This window comes from Benincasa hispida, chromosome 7 (genome assembly GCF_027475165.1).
Source record: "Benincasa hispida cultivar pf3 chromosome 7, pf3_genome.v1.1, whole genome shotgun sequence".
NCBI lineage: Eukaryota > Viridiplantae > Streptophyta > Magnoliopsida > Cucurbitales > Cucurbitaceae > Benincasa > Benincasa hispida.
Window position 1 is genome coordinate 16462837 of NC_143484.1, and position 18425 is coordinate 16481261.

General features: G+C 37.2%; 1 non-coding gene across 1 annotated transcript; it reads right to left on the reverse strand.

The window, feature by feature from the left end:
- Positions 1-18083: 18083 nt before the first annotated feature.
- On the reverse strand, positions 18084-18156 carry TRNAA-UGC (transfer RNA alanine (anticodon UGC)). Its single transcript has one exon. It is a non-coding gene; the product is annotated as a tRNA-Ala (tRNA).
- Between the last annotated feature and the right edge of the window lie 269 nt (positions 18157-18425).

The following is an 18425-nucleotide window of genomic DNA, read 5'->3' on the forward strand; positions in this document are numbered from 1 at the left end:
GTAGAAATACAAGCTATTGTAGCCTTTTATTTAGAATTTTGAGGGCTAACAAGTAGAATATGCGTTGATAATACTAAGAATTCTTGTGAAAAGTAAGCTTGCATTGATTAGCATTAAAAATCTCTGCTAACCCAATATTATGCGTTATTCTGCGTCAAAATGCCTATTTTCGTAGCTATCGTAGGAATCGATTGCATGCATTGAATCATAGACCATTGCAAAGTTGATCGCATGCGTTCATCGCATGGATGTTGTAACTACAGAGTAATAACCATGACAAAAGGGTGATCGCAAGGTTGGTGGAATGCGATGGAACTTCGAAAAACAAGCATGGACGCATAACTTGGGAGTATCAAAAGGATAAGATGATGTTGACATTTCACCTACTGCACCAAAAGTGTCAGTGATTCAGAGCGAAACGTTCAATGTTGCCGGCGTTTGAGCTCTATAAATAGACCCTTAGAGCCCAAATTCAAGGTATTCGAGTTTCTGCCTTAAGGAAGATCCTTCTGATCATAGATGAGAGCATGAGCAAGACACACTTTAAGAGTTCTTCATTCCTTCAACCCATCCCATGTGACAACTGGAGCTTTTTCGGAGATAGAGCTCGAGAGAGACTGCTCCACCGCCCATTCATGGCACCACCGACAACCTTGACATATATCTAATGGAAGCAAGAGATTGCCTACGTCTAGCCCTCCACCTTTCTTCTTATCTATGTATTGTATTACATTTCGGCTTAAGACATTAATACATTTTGTAATCAATGCATCTCTTTATTTCCCTCGACACCATCTTCATTATCTTCTTCTTTGTCATCATTTACCTTCATCGTTTAGTTATCAAAGGCGGTAGCATACTCAATCATGTAGCCTAGAGATAGGACGTATGTAGCAACCCACCGAGAGGAGTACGTTGTGTGAGTATAGCGAGTCAATCTTCTTTACTTAGTGCGAGGCTATTGCGATGCTTGTCTATGAGCTGATTAGCTGCGACTAACTGTTTGAGAGGGTAAGTAGTGGAAATCACTAAGCATAGTAAGCAGTGTTCCTAGAGAGAGGAATATTCTTATGCTTAACGCAACCATGCGTTATAGAGATATAAGCATGAGGCTGATGATGCGTAGATTTATGTGCGATGGTGTGAGTATGCGATGATGTGTGTTATGCGATGATCATACAAGTTTTCCTAACAAAGCCCAAGTATAAGCCTTCTTAGGTTCCTGGTAAGTCCAGGGTTGAACACAGGGACTACTAAATAGATATGTGACAGACTCTTTGATTTTATTGCGGCGGTAAAAAAAATAGATGGTGTTTTGATTTAGATTTTCCAACGCGATGGAGTTGAACGCAGAGTGATGGAAGCTTAGAGTTATAAAAAGTATGGGATGAAGGGGTTGAGAAGGGATTTAGCTAGCACTTTCCAAGATTGTGTACAACTTATGCGATCATGCTATACACCAATATCAGTACTACATCTCTTAATGCAAAATGCCACATTTCCTATTTCTATGACGCATGCGATGTGTATGTGAAACAACAGATAGAACTTATTTCTAAGATTCTATTCTTGCTTATGCGATCTAATCTGACTCTCTCAAGCCTAGATTTTGTCTTTAGACTACTCTCTCAAGTACGTCCAAATGATGAATGATAAGACAAGATGATCGCATAAGATGCATATCTTAAGTCATGCTAGCTAAGTACTTCTCAACCCATTCAGAAATTTAGCTACTCATACGTTGTGTGGAGAGATTGTAAGTAGAGATGAAGTTTCCATTTTTTGCAAATAAAGTATTGAGTACAAAATAACAAATGGATTTGAGAAATAACAAGCCTAGTAAGCAATATCTTGCTTCCCGTTGCATTTTACACTGCTCTTTAGAACTTCAACTCTATTCTATTTGCGGATTCTTGCTCTCGCAAGGGTTGGCCTTCCCTCATTTGTATTGCTTTCCGGCAGTCTCTCAATCTATCCGAGAGCGATTTCTCTCGGTCTCGCCTCGTCTCCTTGCTCTCCCCGTCCTCTATGTAAATGTATCGATCCCCTCTCTCAATGGTGGCATTCAGTATTTATAGATTTCAAGGTGAAGCAAATTTTCTTACTAATGATTGCAATTGCATGTCATCTTAGGTCTTTTACTTAGAATTATGAAGGTTGTTAGGCAGAATATGCGTCGATCATGATAGGAATTCACGAGAATATGAGCTTCATCGATCAACATGTCGAATCTCAGCTAACCCGTTATTTTGCGTTAATTACACGTTCAATGTTCTATCTTCTAGCTAATGTAGGAAACGAACGCAAACGCAAAAACCGGACCACCGCATAGACAACCGCATGTGGAGAAACACTCCATCGTAAAGGCAAATGCATCGATCAATGCATGGATGGTGCGTAATCAGTCGTATGCGTCCATCGCATGGGAGTTGCGCTCGTCAAACGAATGCGGTCATCGTGTAGAGTTGTGGTATTACGCAAATGCAGTCATTGAATGTTTACAGCTGCGTGACAACGCAACTAATGGGATCAATGCACGGTAGGTGAAATGAACGCATCAACGCATCTGCCTCGAGAAAATCCAAAGATGATGTTGACATTTCACCAACCACGCCGTTAATGGTAGAGGTTCAGAAAGGACGAATGCGTCGAATGTCAGACTCAGGCAATCCAATTAATGTTGTTGGCAACCAAAGCTCTATAAATAGAGGCCGAAAAGCTAAAATTCAATCATCTGGAGATTATCTCTCAACCGGGTATTTTCCCCGCAATCCAAAAAAATTGTGTGAGAAGACGCCTGAGAGTTCTTCACCTCCTTCATCCATTCCGAGTGATGACTGATGCCTTCGATCGGAGTTAGATCTCGAGAGAGTCAGCTCCTCCGCCCATCCATGGCACCACCGGCATCCTTGACGCACATCCATGGCACCACCACCGGTCATTTCTTTTTCCTTTCTTTTCCTACTTTGTATTGTATGACATTTTGGAATTAAGGAATTAATACAATCTGTTTTCAATGCATTTCTTTGTTCCTTCGACTTCATCTCCATCTTCTTTGCTTAGCATCTTTACTTTCATTGTAAGTGGGATTACTCCGGTATTGCCATACTTAGTCATGTGGACTAGGAATATGAAGAATCTAGCAACCCACCAAGAGGTGTGCGTTGCGCGAGTGTGTAAGTAAACTTATTTGCTTAGTGTGAAGCTACTACAATGCCTGTCTATAGGCTAACACATTGCTTGTCTATGAGTGAAGTCAGCAGCAATCAACTGCTCGGGAGGGTAAATGGTTGGACACATTAAACAAGGTATGGATTGTTCACTGGGGATAGTAACAATCTTATGTCAACCAAGTTCATGCGTTTTTCTTGTCTTATGTTTTGCCCAATACCCCTTTAGAGCTACTCGATAGAGAATCTAAAGAAAGAACGTAATGACTCGAGAGCACTAGTTTAGAATCCAAACTCGAGAGAGCGAGAGTAGATCAGCATAAGCAAGATATAGGGACTTAGAGATAAGCTCTGTTTGTCAACACTACATCGCATGCACCCTAGGAATAGGAATGATGATATGTGGTCGCCTTGTTTGTGTATCATCGCATAGACAAGAATTAGAGGCTTATGTGTAGGCCCTATAGCCACCTCTGCACATACATCGCATGCGTTCTAGCATTAGAAGTTGTAGCATTGGCACCGAGAGGTGGTTTACCATTATATGAGTGTTGCATGATTGCATTAGTTTATGTTGACTAGGGTTGCACTCGCGGTCACTCTTAAGGATTGCAATGAAAACATCTCCGCAATTTATCTATTTCCCATACATTTATTTCATGTCAAGGTCTGTCGCATCTCTACCTTTCATGCATATTCTCATTGTGTTGTCTATTAGATAGGAGTAGAATTAACGTAGCAATATCCCCTCCATTCTTTTATTCAACCACCGCATGCACAATCACTGCAAACATAAAGTTACAAGTCCCTGTGTTCGACCTCGGATTACCCGAAAAACTTGCATCCATGTTATACTTGGCTTGAATGCAAGAAAACTGGTGGTTGGACGCATGGTCATCGCATACATTTATTAATGCATATTTTTTCCAACGCATGACCATCGACGAATGACTATCAACGTATATCTTAGGAACATGCATCACATACCGCGTCCAAGGGAAGTTGGTTGTCGATGAAAATTGACTTCCAATTTTCCATTATTAATGGGGGCATTAATTTCTCTACTCTGATGCGTCATACATGGCGTGAGTGCAAGAAAACTTGTGACAGGATGCATGGTCAACGCATACATTTATTAACACATATTCATTCCAACGCATGACCATTGATGCATGAATATCAACACATACCTTAGGAACATGCATCGCATACCGCGTCTAAGAGATTTTAGTTGTTGAATAATTTGACTTCTACTTTCCCGTCACCACCTATACGATAGACTATGTCATCTCCCACTTGCTCAATCGTCTACACGATTGTTCTTCCTCTAGTATCTTCCTCTAACCAAGTCCATACAGAGCCCACAACTCCTCGATTCTCACACGGAGAATACCAAGGTAACCATTGTTGTGGTGTCCTCACTCACTCAACTCGATTTATATTGTCACCACTGTCTAATATGGTAATTATTGCAATGGCGGAATGGAAAATTCCTTTCTGTTCCACGATCAATCCATCAGAATTGCACAACAGAAAGCTGCACACTTGTCAGAATCGCCCGCGAATGCGTTGCTCTTCACATCTTCGATCTATCGCCACATGTAGTGTTGTTTTTTATTACCGCATGCGGTTGAAATGCGTTGATCGCTAAAGCTCTTGATTGATTGTCGCATGCACCGTGTGAACCCTGAATCATAATTTCTCTACTTGAGTATTTTTCCTATTGAGATTAGTGTGATGAGTAGGTTGATGTATAAACTAATGTGAATGTTAGAGAAAAGAGTGGAAAATTAGAAGAAAAGAGGAAATTGGAAGTTTGACTTTTGGGGAAAATTTGAAAAATTTGGTTAAGTATAGAATTTTGTGTGTCGATGCGTTGGAAGGGTTGATGGTGAGGGCATGCGGCTGAAGGAGGAAAAATGGACGTGATGTATTGGAAGGCAGCCCATGCGTCGAGAAGCCTCGGCCAGACACCCTGCCCATGCATCGAGCAGCCTCGGCCAGACGCCCTGCCAATGCGTCGAGCAGCCACGCCCATGCGTTGAGTGCCCTACCGAGAAACCATGCCTATGCGTCGAGTTGCCTTGCCATGCAGCCAAGCGTGCAGCTCATGCGGCCGAACGAGTGAGCAATGGCCAACATACGTCGCACGCCCATGTGTCGAAGCAGCACGCCCATGCGTCGAGCGGCTAGCCTGTGTCTTCTTAGGAGGAAACCCTTAAGCCTTAAGAATTTGAAGTGGTGGTATCAGATTGGAAGCTCATGCGTTGGCTACACAGGAGGAAGACACTTAGGTTGCGCTGACCAAAATGATGTGTTGGTAGTGTGTGGGAGAAACACTTGGCCATGCAGCCAAGTAGGTGGTGTCAAGTCTGAGGAAGGTTTGGATGCCTATAAATAGAGCCAAGAGACTTCATTTTAGATCACAATTCAAAAATAATGTAAAAAGAGTGGGAAAGTTGAGCAAACCTTGCGTTGGAGCCAAAATCCAAGCGTTAGTCATAGTATTTCAAATAGAACGCATTGGACAGTAAAGTCTAGAAAGCAGCATCAACTTGGGACGAGAAGTTCTCCCAATTTACTCGTCTTTTTGGAATCATTTCAAAACCACAAAAAAGCTCTAAAAGTCTAGGTTTCAGGGTAGGGCTTCTGAAGGAAAAGCTCGAAGGGATCGGGCTGGAAACTGAGAATAGAACAGAAGGGTCAGGCTGTCGAATAAGCTTGGGCTAGTCTTAAATATTCTGTGATTCTGGCCAAACCACGAGAGGTTCTAAGCTAAAATTTTAGTGTATACTTCTTGAGAAATTTTCGAATATGTTTATAGAAGGAAGTATCTCAAAATAGGATTTAAAACTATGAGTAATTTGAGCTGTAAGTTGAATATGGATTCTAGGGCTGAAAAGGGAGCCCGAGGTAGAAAAGGGAGCTACTAGAGTGAAAAAATCCTAAGAAATCAAGGTGAGTGGCTAAAACGTTTTGACTAAAATATCTGCTTAAAATGTTTGATTACAACGTGTTATAGAAAGCATGTTTTAAAGAAGATTATTCTCAAGCCAGCTAGTTTTACAAAGTGATTTCCCAGCAAACCATGAGTTATGTTTTAAACGCATGCATGTGTGAGAAATTGTTGAAAAGTGATTTATATGTGTTAAATATACTCAACATGCGTTATTACCTTTAAAGCCATGTTTTTATATATGTTATACTTACATGCTTTAAAGAGAGAAAGTCATTTATGACTAGTTTTACTTAAAACATGATACCAAAGAACATTTGAGAAGGTATCTGCCCAATTAGATACCGAAGGACTTTGAGAAGGTATCTATTGGTACTGAAGGACGTTTGAGAAGGTACCAAACGAACCAGATACTGAAGGACATTTGAGAAGTTATCTGAACAGAAGTACCTAATGTATGACGGTACTTAGTATGGCCACGTGCACGTACGTAGAGTTAGAGATTGAGCAAAAAGGTTCTCTCTTGACTAGTAGTTGGTGTTGGGATTGTTTTTACCCACAATAGGGTTATCCTCAACTAAGAAACAGTTTTACTGTTTTATGATTAAAATAACTTTATATGTTTCATGCTTGGCAAATGTTTATACTGTATTACAAGTACTGTAGAAGTTTATATTTCAGTTAAACTCTTTATTGAGATTTTGCATGAGAATCAATTATCTTTCTTAAGTCACTCACTGGGTGCAAGCTCACCCCGTTTTCAAATGTTTTCCTTTGCCGCCCCCCCGCCCCCCCAACAGGTCGATCAAATCCTCTGAAGTAAGCTCTGCATCTGCTTAGGTGGTTACTGTTAATATTTCTACACAGGTTACTGTTGTTCATGTAGGGACCTATGGTTTTGGGTTGCGGGACTTATAAATCTATTGTTGTAATTGACTCTAAATAACGATATGTTCTGAATTAATAAATTTTGGCCTTAAGACTTCCGCTGTATATAGTTATATTTTTTGTATCAGAGTTATTCCGCAGAGTTATTAGGCAGTATTGTCAGCCTAAGGATTGAAACTGCTGCAGTCACGCCCTTCTCTAGGCTAAGAGGGTGCTGGGGCAGGATGTGACACGCCGTCATTGTGTTGATCATCTCTTCGTTATTGATTGATGGGCAGCATGCATGTAATGCCCCCCCCGTCCCCCACCGGTTGTACATTTTGTCTTCGAGCCTTAATTACCGACCCGACCCCATAGGACTTAGGTAAGGCCGTTACTAAAATAAATCCATGCACAGAATTTAAAATGACGCTCAGTTATTTGAAATAAATGCTAATTAAATAAGAGAAGTTCAAAAGACGTTTATTAAATGCAATTGTTAAAACAGTTAATTAGATACCCAAAATTCTTAAAGGCTAATCAAAGACATATAAAAGAAATAATCCTTAGTAATAAATTTTAAACAGTAAAACCAAATAACATATTTCAAGATGCGGAAGCGAAAAGGTCTAGTCCCAGTGACACGATCACGAATTCCGTTGCGCCATCACTGGTACATCTTTACCTTTTCCTGAAACATCAACATAAGAAAGAATGAGTATGAAATACTCAGTAAGTAGCCCCACCACTGGGGTCAGGCTAGACATCTATGTCCTCTAGATACCCCGTATATGGCACATAAACACATGAAACAGACAAGAGACTGAGTCCTATCCTATTGTAGTTAAGTATGCCCATAAAACTGGTGAATCCCGAAGGAAACACAAAACTGGTGAATCCCGGAGGAAACACAAAACTGGTGAATCCCGAAGGAAATATAAAACTGGTGAATCTCGAAGGAAACACAAAACTGGTGAATCCCGAAGGAAACATAAACTGGTGAGCATTTAACTAATCAATGAGGATATTCACACAGTCTCAACGTTCAAAGAATCAACACCGTACAATTCTAAAACATACATGAAATCCTTGGTACCATGGCTCCATCACATACACATAATCCTCAACAACATATTATACAACATTCATGTAAACCTTACATCATAATTCTAGAACATACAAGTATGCCTCAACACCAGTAGATCAGACGTCGACATACGAAAACACATACCATCACATACTAACGATCAAGTGCTTAGGTGTGTATTTAAATAATTCAGAACTCGTGCCAGAACGTACTTTGATTCAGGTCATACTATCAATCAACATGCTAACAATTTACCATAACATACAATCACCATGCTAGCATATAACTAAAGCTTGGCCCGTGGGCAGTTCCAGTGGTAAGATTACTTACCTCAAATTTGGTCCCAAATTAACCCAAGTAATTAACCTTCTTACAACTCTTGGAAGACTTTGAATCCACCCTATAACATACATTACAAATATTAATTTAGCATCCCTAGTCCAAAAATAATAAATCTAAAGTTTTAAACTCATCTTTTGGGTCTAAATCCAATTAACCAAATTAAATCAAATGACCACAAATTTAACATATTGAAGTCGCGACTTGGTTCGAGGCCAGTTCCAAAGTTCTATTTATTTGTCCAAACTGAACCTAAATCAAAACCAAAGTATAATAACTAAATTTTCAACGATTACCCTTAATCAAAAAGGGAACCAAACTAACTACTCACCCAAAACTTATCAATATTGACGGAACTCATAATCTTGTCGGTAGCATCCAAAAGACTTTAAAATGCCTCCAAAATTTGTATCTAAAATCCAAAATCACCATTAATCCAGTAATTAGGCCCATAATTGGTTGGTTATTCAAAACCTGAACCACAAATCCTCAAATTCCCAACAAAACTCACCCAAACTAGTAGATCCAGCAAGTGGCGACGACATCCTGCTTGACGGTTGTGTCAGAGTGGAGTCACACAACCTAGGCCGCAGCGACTCGGAACCAGAGGCGGCAAGCTACAGATTCGTGGGTCAGAGAGAGAGAGGCGGGCGTTTGAAGTTCGCCGTCGAGCGGCACATCGTTCGTGGGAGTCGAATAGCTTAACTTGATGAATAAGCACTCCCCTAAGCATGAGACTCCTCTAAAAGAAACTTAAGCTTCCCTTAAGCATGAACATATTAGTAGATAATCACTTACACTTCTCGTGAGCATGAGGCTCCCTCTCAACAACATCCTTTCTACCTTAAGTGAAGACTACCCCACTTAATGAACTTAGGCTTACCTTAAGTTTGAGCATCTCTTCTCAAGTAATGAAAATTTAGGCTCTCCCTAAGATCGAGATAACTCCTTCTTTTAACTATTCAAGGTGAAGAATTATCTCGAGCAAGGCATCAAAATCTATAGAACCTTCTTGATTCATAATCTCTACTAATGGCACACCAACATGTTGTTCGACCATAATACAACACAAAAGAACTTCAATCAAACTAAAAGCGGCAACCCTAGCAAGAGAACAACTTGCTCTTAAATAAACAAAACAGAAAAAGGTTTGGACGCCTGAAAATAGAGCCAAGAGACTTCATTTTAGATAACAATTCAAAAATAATGTAAAAAGAGTGGGAAAGTTGAGCAAACCTTGCGTTGGAGCCAAAATCCAAGCGTTAGTCATAGTATTTCAAATAGGACACATTGGACAGTGAAGTCTAGAAAGTAGCGTCAACTTGGGACGAAGAGTTCTCCCAATTTACTCGTGTTTTTGGAATCATTTCAAAGCCACCTGAAAGATCTAAAAGTCTAGGTTTCAGGGTAGGGCTTCTGGAGGAAAAGCTTGAAGGGATCGGGCTGGAAACTAAGAATAGTACAGAAGGGTCAGGCTGTCGGATAAGCTTGGGCTTCTTGAATATTCTGTGATTCTGGCCAAACCACGAGAGGTTCTAAGCTAACATTTTAGTGTATACTTCTTGAGACTTTTTCGAATATGTTTATAGAAGGAAGTATCTCAAAATAAGATTTAAAACTATGAGTAATTTGAGCTGTAAGTTGAATATGGATTCTAGGGCTGAAAATGGAGCCCAAGGTAGAAAAGGGAGCTACTAGAGTGAAAAACTCCTAAGAAATCAAGGTGAGTGGCTAAAACGTTTTGACTAAAATATCTGCTTAAAATGTTTGATTACAACGTGTTATAGAAAGCATGTTTTAAAGAAGATTATTCTCAAGCCAGCTAGTTTTACAAAGTGATTTCCAAGCAAACCATGAGTTATGTTTTAAACGCATGCATGTGTGAGAAATTGTTGAAAAGCGATTTATATGTGTTAAATATACTCAACATGCGTTATTACCTTTAAAGCCATGTTTTTATATATGTTATACTTTACATGCTTTAAAGAGAGAAAGTCATTTATGACTAGTTTTGCTTAAAACATGATACCGAAGGACATTTGAGAAGGTATCCGCCCAATTAGATACCGAAGGACTTTGAGAAGGTATCTATTGGTACTGAAGGACGTTTGAGAAGGTACCAAACGAACCAGATACTGAAGGACATTTGAAAAGGTATCTGAACAGAAGTACCTAACGTATGACGGTACTTAGTATGGCCACGTGCACGTAGGTAGAGTCAGAGATTGAGCAAAAAGGTTCTCTCTTGACTAGTAATTGGTGTTGGGATTGTTTTTACCCACAGTAGGGTTATCCTCAACTAAGAAACAGTTTTACTGTTTTATGATTAAAATAACTTTATATGTTTCATGCTTGGCAAATGTTTATACTGTATTACAAGTACTGTAGAAGCTTATATTTCAGTTAAACTCTTTATTGAGATTTTGCATGAGAATCAATTATCTTTCTTAAGTCACTCACTGGGTGCATGCTCACCCCGTTTTCAAATGTATTCCTTCCCCCTCCCCCCCCCCCCAACAGGTAGCGATCAAATCCTCTGAAGTAAGCTCTGCATCTGCTTAGATGGTTACTGTTAATATTCTACACATGTTACTGTTGTTCATGTAGGGACTAGGGTTTTGGGTTTTGGGACTTGTGAATCTATTGTTGTAATGACTCTAAATATGTTATGTTCTGAATTAATAAAGTTTTGGCCTAAAGACATTCCGCTGTATATAAGTTATATTTTGGTATCAGAATTATTCCGCAAGAGTTATTAGGCAGTAAGTGTCAGCCAAAGGTTTGATAACTGTTGCAGTCACGCCCTTCTCTAGGCTAAGAGGGTGGTCTGGGGCAGGATGTGACACGCCGTCATTGCGTTGATCATCTCTTCGTTATTGATTGATGGGCGCATGCGATGTAGATGCGTTGTACATTTTGTCTTCGAGCCATTAATGTAACGACCCGACACCTAGGACTTAGGTAAGGCCGTTACTAAAATAAATGCATGCACGGAATTTAAAACGACACTCAGTTAATAAATGCTAATTAAATAAGTGAAGTTCAAAATACGTTTATTAAATGTAATTGTTAAAACAGTTAATAGGGTACCCAAAATTCTTAAAGACTAACAAAGGCATATAAGAGAAATAATCCTTAGTAAGAAATTTTAAACAGTAAAACTAAATATCAAATTTCAAGATGTGGAAGTGAAAAGGTCTAGTCCTAGTGATACGATCACGAGTTCCGTTGTGCCATCGACGGTACATCTTTAATTTTCTTGAAAAAATCAACATAAGAAATGATGAGTATGAAATACTTAGTAAGTAGCCCCACCACTAGGGTCAGGCTAGGCATCTATGTCCTCTAGATACCCGCATATGGCACATAAACACATGAAACAGACAAGAGACTGAGTCCTATCCTATTGCAGTTAAGTATGCCCACAAAATTGGTGAATCCCGAAGGAAATACAAAACTGGTGAATTTCGGAGGAAACACAAACTGGTGAATCCCAAAGGAAACAAAAAACTGGTGAATCCCGAAGGAAACACAAACTAGTGAATCCCGAAGGAAACACAAAACTGGTGAGCATCTAACTAATCAATGAGGATATTCACACAGTCTCAACGTTCAAAGAATCAACACCGTACAATTCTAAAACATACATGAAATCCTTGGTACCATGGCTCCATCACATACACATAATCCTCAACAACATATTATACAACATTCATGTAAACCTTACATCATAATTCTAGAACATACAAGTATGCCTCAACACCAGTAGATCAAACGTCGACATACGAAAACACATACCATCACATACTAACGATCAAGTGCTTAGGTGTGTATTTAAATAATTCAGAACTCGTGCCAGAACGTACTTTGATTCAGGTCATACTATCAATCAACATGCTAACAATTTACCATAACATACAATCACCATGCTAGCATATAACTAAAGCTTGGCCCGTGGGCAGTTCCAGTGGTAAGATTACTTACCTCAAATTTGGTCCCAAATTAACCCAAGTAATTAACCTTCTTACAACTCTTGGAAGACTTTAAATCCACCCTATAACATACATTACAAATATTAATTTAGCACCCCTAGTCCAAAAATAATAAATCTAAAGTTTTAAACTCATCTTTGGGGTCTAAATCCAATTAACCAAATTAAATCAAATGACCACAAATTTAACATACTGAAGTCGCGACTTGGTTCGAGGGTAGTTCCAAAGTTCTATTTATTTGTCCAAACTGAACCTAAATCAAAACCAAAGTATAATAACTAAATTTTCAACGATTACCCTTAATCAAAAAGGGAACCAAACCAACTACTCACCCAAAACTTATCAAAATTGAAGGAACTCATAATCTTGTCGGTAGCATCCAAAAGACTTTAAAATGCCTCCAAAATTTGTATCTAAATTCCAAAATCACCATTAATCCAGTAATTAGGCCCATAATTGGTTGGTTATTCAAAACCTGAACCACAAATCCTCAAATTCCCAACAAAACTCACCCAAACTAGTAGATCCAGCAAGTGGCGACGACATCCTGCTTGACGGTGGTGTCGGAGTGGAGTCACACAACCTAGGCAGCAGCGACTCGGAACCAGAGGCGGCAAGCTACAGATTCGTAGGTCAGAGAGAGAGAGGCGGGCGTTTGAAGTTCGCCGTCGAGCGGCGCATCGTTCGTGGGAGTCGGATCCATCCGACTGAGAAAGGGGCGGTGCCGGGTCGCGAACAGCGAGGTGGTGCTTCAGATCTGGATTTTCCTACAGAGTCGAAACGAAGGTAGAGGGAAAGCGGCTAGATCTGGGACTGAGATAGCTAGAACGTGCATCTCAGATCTATGACTTGGTGTCAACTTCAGCGGTTGTGAGGAAGTGCAGGCGCGACGAGCAGTGCGAAGAAGGGCGAGCGGCGTGAAAGGTAAGCGGTGCGGAGGTTGGGTCGGCGGTGGACAGCGTGGAGAAGAAAAGTTGGGTGGGTCACCTTTGCGTGAGAAGAAGAAGGGGAGGGGAAAAAGAAAAGAAAAATAATAAATAAAGAAATAAAATAAAATATTTTATTTTATTTCATTATATCTTATTTTACCTTATTTTATTCTATTCCTTCCACTTTTAAATCCTTTGTTCCTTTAAAATTTTCAATTAAAAAAAGAATTTAACCAACCCCCTCCCAAAATAAAATTAATTCCTGACATCAATTTCAAATTAAATTTGTGTGACATAAAAGGTTCAATTTCCACAATTTCCCTCTAATTAAACAATTAAGACGAATCACTTCTTTCTTTGCGATCAAATCACAATAATTACACTTATATTTCCAAATTTCCAAAAATTCCCTTTAATACTAGAAAATACTGAAATTGCATTAATAACAAAATTCGAGGTGTTACAATTAACGCATGCGGTGAACTATTTCCTGCAAAACAGAGACTGAAACATTCAATTTTGCCATCGCAATGGTGTTAGTGGGTGTGTTTACGACATTTCATAATTTTCATATTTCTGAACCAATTTTTATACTATCGATGCAACTTTCCTCTCTTTTTGCCACGATATCTAAATAAAACAATATAAATAACTTGTATTTCTATAAGTTATCCCAGGGATACGTAGATAAATTGCTCCCTTAAGGGCTGATTTCGAGTCTTGAAGAATGTGGCACCACACCCTCTCCTGGCCCCAGAGGGGTTTAGTCATAGGACTATGACCTATTATTCATTAGAGGGATCAATGGTACTTAAGGAGTTAAATGTAACTACATGGAAAAAATGGTAATTTGGCCCAATTGTACTTACGAGCAATTTGTGAAGGATCATTGTATTGTTAGTTTGTTACATCCAATGGACAAAGAAATATATATGTAATGCGAAGAGTGCAGCTGTTGGTCTTTAGTGAAGTATCGGATAGTTAACGGATGGTGGATAATGTAATTAAAGAGTTTAATTAATTCTTCATGTACCGTTGGAGCTTCAAGCTACGGTCCATAAGGTCCCCTTGGTAGCTTAAAAGAATTTAGTTGAGAATGAGTTTTTCGGTTAATTTGAATTGTTCAAATTAATAATATGGAATTTAGTTATATATGATATAATTAAATTGAATCAATTATATATGATATAATTGTCATAATGTATTTGATACATTATTGTTTGATTGGAGTAAATAAATATTTGAATAAGATTCAAATATATTTTATATGAATGCTATTCATAGTTGTTAAATTTAATATAAATATGATTTATATTAAATGTCAAAAAATAATGAAAAATAACTATGGTTTATATTGTATATGGTACAATATAAAAACTATAGATTATGTGTTATATTTGATATAACATGTAGTATAATATAAATATAATAAGATAAGTTAGTTATCATATTTATATATATTATTTTATTATTTTGAAAAATAAATAATATTTTCTCTCTAACCACCATAGTGGGTAAGTGGTTTTATGGAAAAAAGAAATCGAAGAAATTATTTTCTCTTCTTCCTGATAGATGTTACACAATAGAGAGCTTCGCTATACGATTAAGAGAATCACATAAACATTCTGTGTGACTTCTTCAATCTTCTTCCTCCTCCAAGTATGAGACTCCTCTCAAAGAAACTTAAGCTTCCCCTAAGCATGAACATATTAGTAGATAATCACTTACACTTCTCGTAAGCATGAGGCTCCCTCTCAACAACATCCTTTCTACCTTAAGTGAAGACTACCCCACTTAATGAACTTAGGCTTACCTTAAGTTTGAGCATCTCTTCTCAAGTAATGAAAATTTAGGCTCTCCCTAAGATCGAGATAACTCCTTCTTTTAACTATTCAAGGTGAAGAATTATCTCGAGCAAGGCATCAAAATCTATAGAACCTTCTTGATTCATAATCTCTACTAATGGCACACCAACATGTTGTTCGACCATAATACAACACAAAAGAACTTCAATCAAACTAAAAGCGGCAACCCTAGCAAGAGAACAACTTGCTCTTAAATAAACAAAACAGAAAAAGGTAAATACCCAATTCAAAACTGCACAACTTAAAAAAAGGAAAATATCCAAGAGAAATAAAATCACAAATCACAAGGTAAAATATCGATAGGATCAACATTCCAAGAGACATACTCTAGCACATGTCTTGAGACAAAAAAAAAAAAAAACACATCTCTAACAACAAAAGTCAAACAACATTAAAAAAATGTAACCAATTCCAAATCTCTAACATGTATATTCCTTTATTTTTAGTTATACAATTTTCGTACATAAATATTAAAATTGACTGAAGCATATATAACATTGCCGAGGATTCTACATTAAAAAAGTTGAAGGACCTCACATTTTTTATAAGATGGAAGAGTTACTCCTCTTGTTATCCATTGATTTTGAGATGGAACCCATATTATCTAATAGACATGATATTTATATAATTTGGTAAAAAATTGGAAGAAAAACATATGCAAAAAATTTCTGCGAGACTTTATTTTAGAAATTTGGATGGAAGATTAGAAAATCTTCTGTAATAGGTTATCTAATTTCTTTAAATTTAAGATAAATGTTCTCAGTATCTTGTAATGGTGGTTTATCATTACTCTATAATGTTCAACAATAAAAAGAAAGTAACTGCAAATTATTAAAACATAAGAAGATTATATTACATCATTATATTTGTTAAGTCCTAAATTTGGATGGGAGAAAACCATATGATCTTCACGTGCTACAATGATAAATTCATAAAAGTGGTGAATTGCAAAAAAAAAAAAAAAAAAAAAAAAAGAGAGAGAGAGAGAGAGAGAGAGAGATAAAAAAAGAAGAGAATTCCATGCCAAAGTAAGAGATTGAGAAGAAGTTTGATGTTTTTTTTTTTCACCTCGCAGATGAAAATGATGGATTTAGTTAGGGTTAATCATAATCATTTTACTAGTCAGATACAAGTTTTTCCTAATCCTGAATAAATTAAGTCTAAATTTGGTTAATTCAATTAAAAAGGCGATAGGATGACTCGTCACTCGATATATGGATGGTAAACGGAAAGCACTGACAACAACTGAAACGATAAAAAATACTAACAAGTAAACAAATAAAGACACATAAAAGTTGGTAACCTAGTTCGGTGATGAACAACCTACATCTAGGGCAAAGTGCGTCCAGGAAAGATAATCCACTAATATTAAAGAGTTAAACAGCTTAAAACGCAGTATTTATCTGTAACACACAACCACTAAAGTGACTTAGGTAGAGCTCAATTCACTAATCACCTAGGCTCCCCCTAGATGTGAGACTCCCCCTCAAGTGTACTTAGGCTCCCCCTAAATTGATAATATTAGTATTAAACACCTCGCCTTCCAATGATGAGTGAGACTCCTCTCACGATGATATATTTCCTCAAGTCAGCGAACTCCCTGCACTGATGAACTTCAGGATCTCCTAAGATGGAGAACTCTTTCTCCGAAGCTGAATCTTAGGCTTCTCCTAAGCTTGAGAATCCCTTCTTCGACAACAATAGCTTAGGCTCCCCCTAAACCTCTATTTACTTCAAAGTGATGTATTTCAATAGATGAAGAACTTGCATAACGGAATAGTGAGCGAGCAAGAACACAATGTAGAACAATTTGACCGTCAAACTAAAATCATCTTGATCAATAGAATAAAATATGGTAGACTTAAATGCACAACATAATTCACTTTAAGTAGTCGAATCCATGAACGGAAACAATTCACAATTAGGAATAGAAAGGTTGCACTTCAATAAAGGAAAATACCGAACAAAATATTACAATCAGATACTTTCAGATAAGGAAAATATTCGGTAGGAAAATACTCTGGTGTCATAGACAGATGTTAAGACTTTATTTGAGACATCTGCAGAAACGTCTATCTTCAAAGAATCTAAAGCCAACTAAACAAATCTTCAAGATCAATAATTAACAAGGTAACCTAAATTTATTTGAGTCCAAATATACTTTTCATATTAGACTTATTTTTGCATGGTCATTGTCTCGAGTATGGGTCCAAATTTACCTCCTATGATATGATATTTATGTATCACTAAATTTTATAGCTTTAATTAAAATTCTCCGGTGTACACACATGAGCAACTATATTCTCCCTTTTTTCTACCCCAAACATAATTTTGTCTCCTTTAGTTTCTATTTCCAGCTTTTTATATTAATTTATATTTGCAATGAAAATATTTCAGGAGAGATATTCAATAAAGAAAATGAACATAACTAAAAAGAATATATTCTTCATTTAAAAAAATTATTATTATATTTTAGAATTTAATTATTCAAATAAAATTATGAAAAATTATTTCAAAGGGTAAAACTGTTGAAAATATTTACAAAATATAGCAAAATTTTAGAACTATCAATGATAGACACTGATAGACATTAATAGACTTCTATCGATAATATTGATAGACATTGATAGAAGTCTATCAGAGTCTACTATTGATAGTTTTAAAATTTTGCTATATTGTGTAAATATTTTGGTTTATTTTTCAATATTTAAAAACAACCCTAAAATTATATGAAATTGTTATTTTTTTAATAAATTTATTACAGTATTATAAGAATAGTTTTGTATATATTTTTATTTAAATAAATGAGAGTGTACAAGAATTGTTCAAATGAAAAATATATTCTTTTTATTTAAGGATAAAAAGAAATTTAATTCATTGGAGGTGCGGGGAATTGAACCCCGTGCCTCTTGCATGCAAAGCAAGCGCTCTACCATATGAGCTACACCCCCTTCCTTTGTTAAAATTTTGTTAAAGGTTCTAAATTATTTTCGGTTTCTATATTATAGCTTATTTAACACATTATTAAATTTGATTTATATAAAATTTCTTTTACAATATTGATAGCACTAGAAAAGTGCTATCTTCCTCTATCTAACTCGAGGTTTTTAAGCTACTTAATGTCTTTAAATTGATTGTTTTGTAGGACTCGAGTGTACAAGAGATCAAATAAAGCGTTTGGGACAAAAAGGTGTTCAGATGACCAAGATAGGAGCCAAAT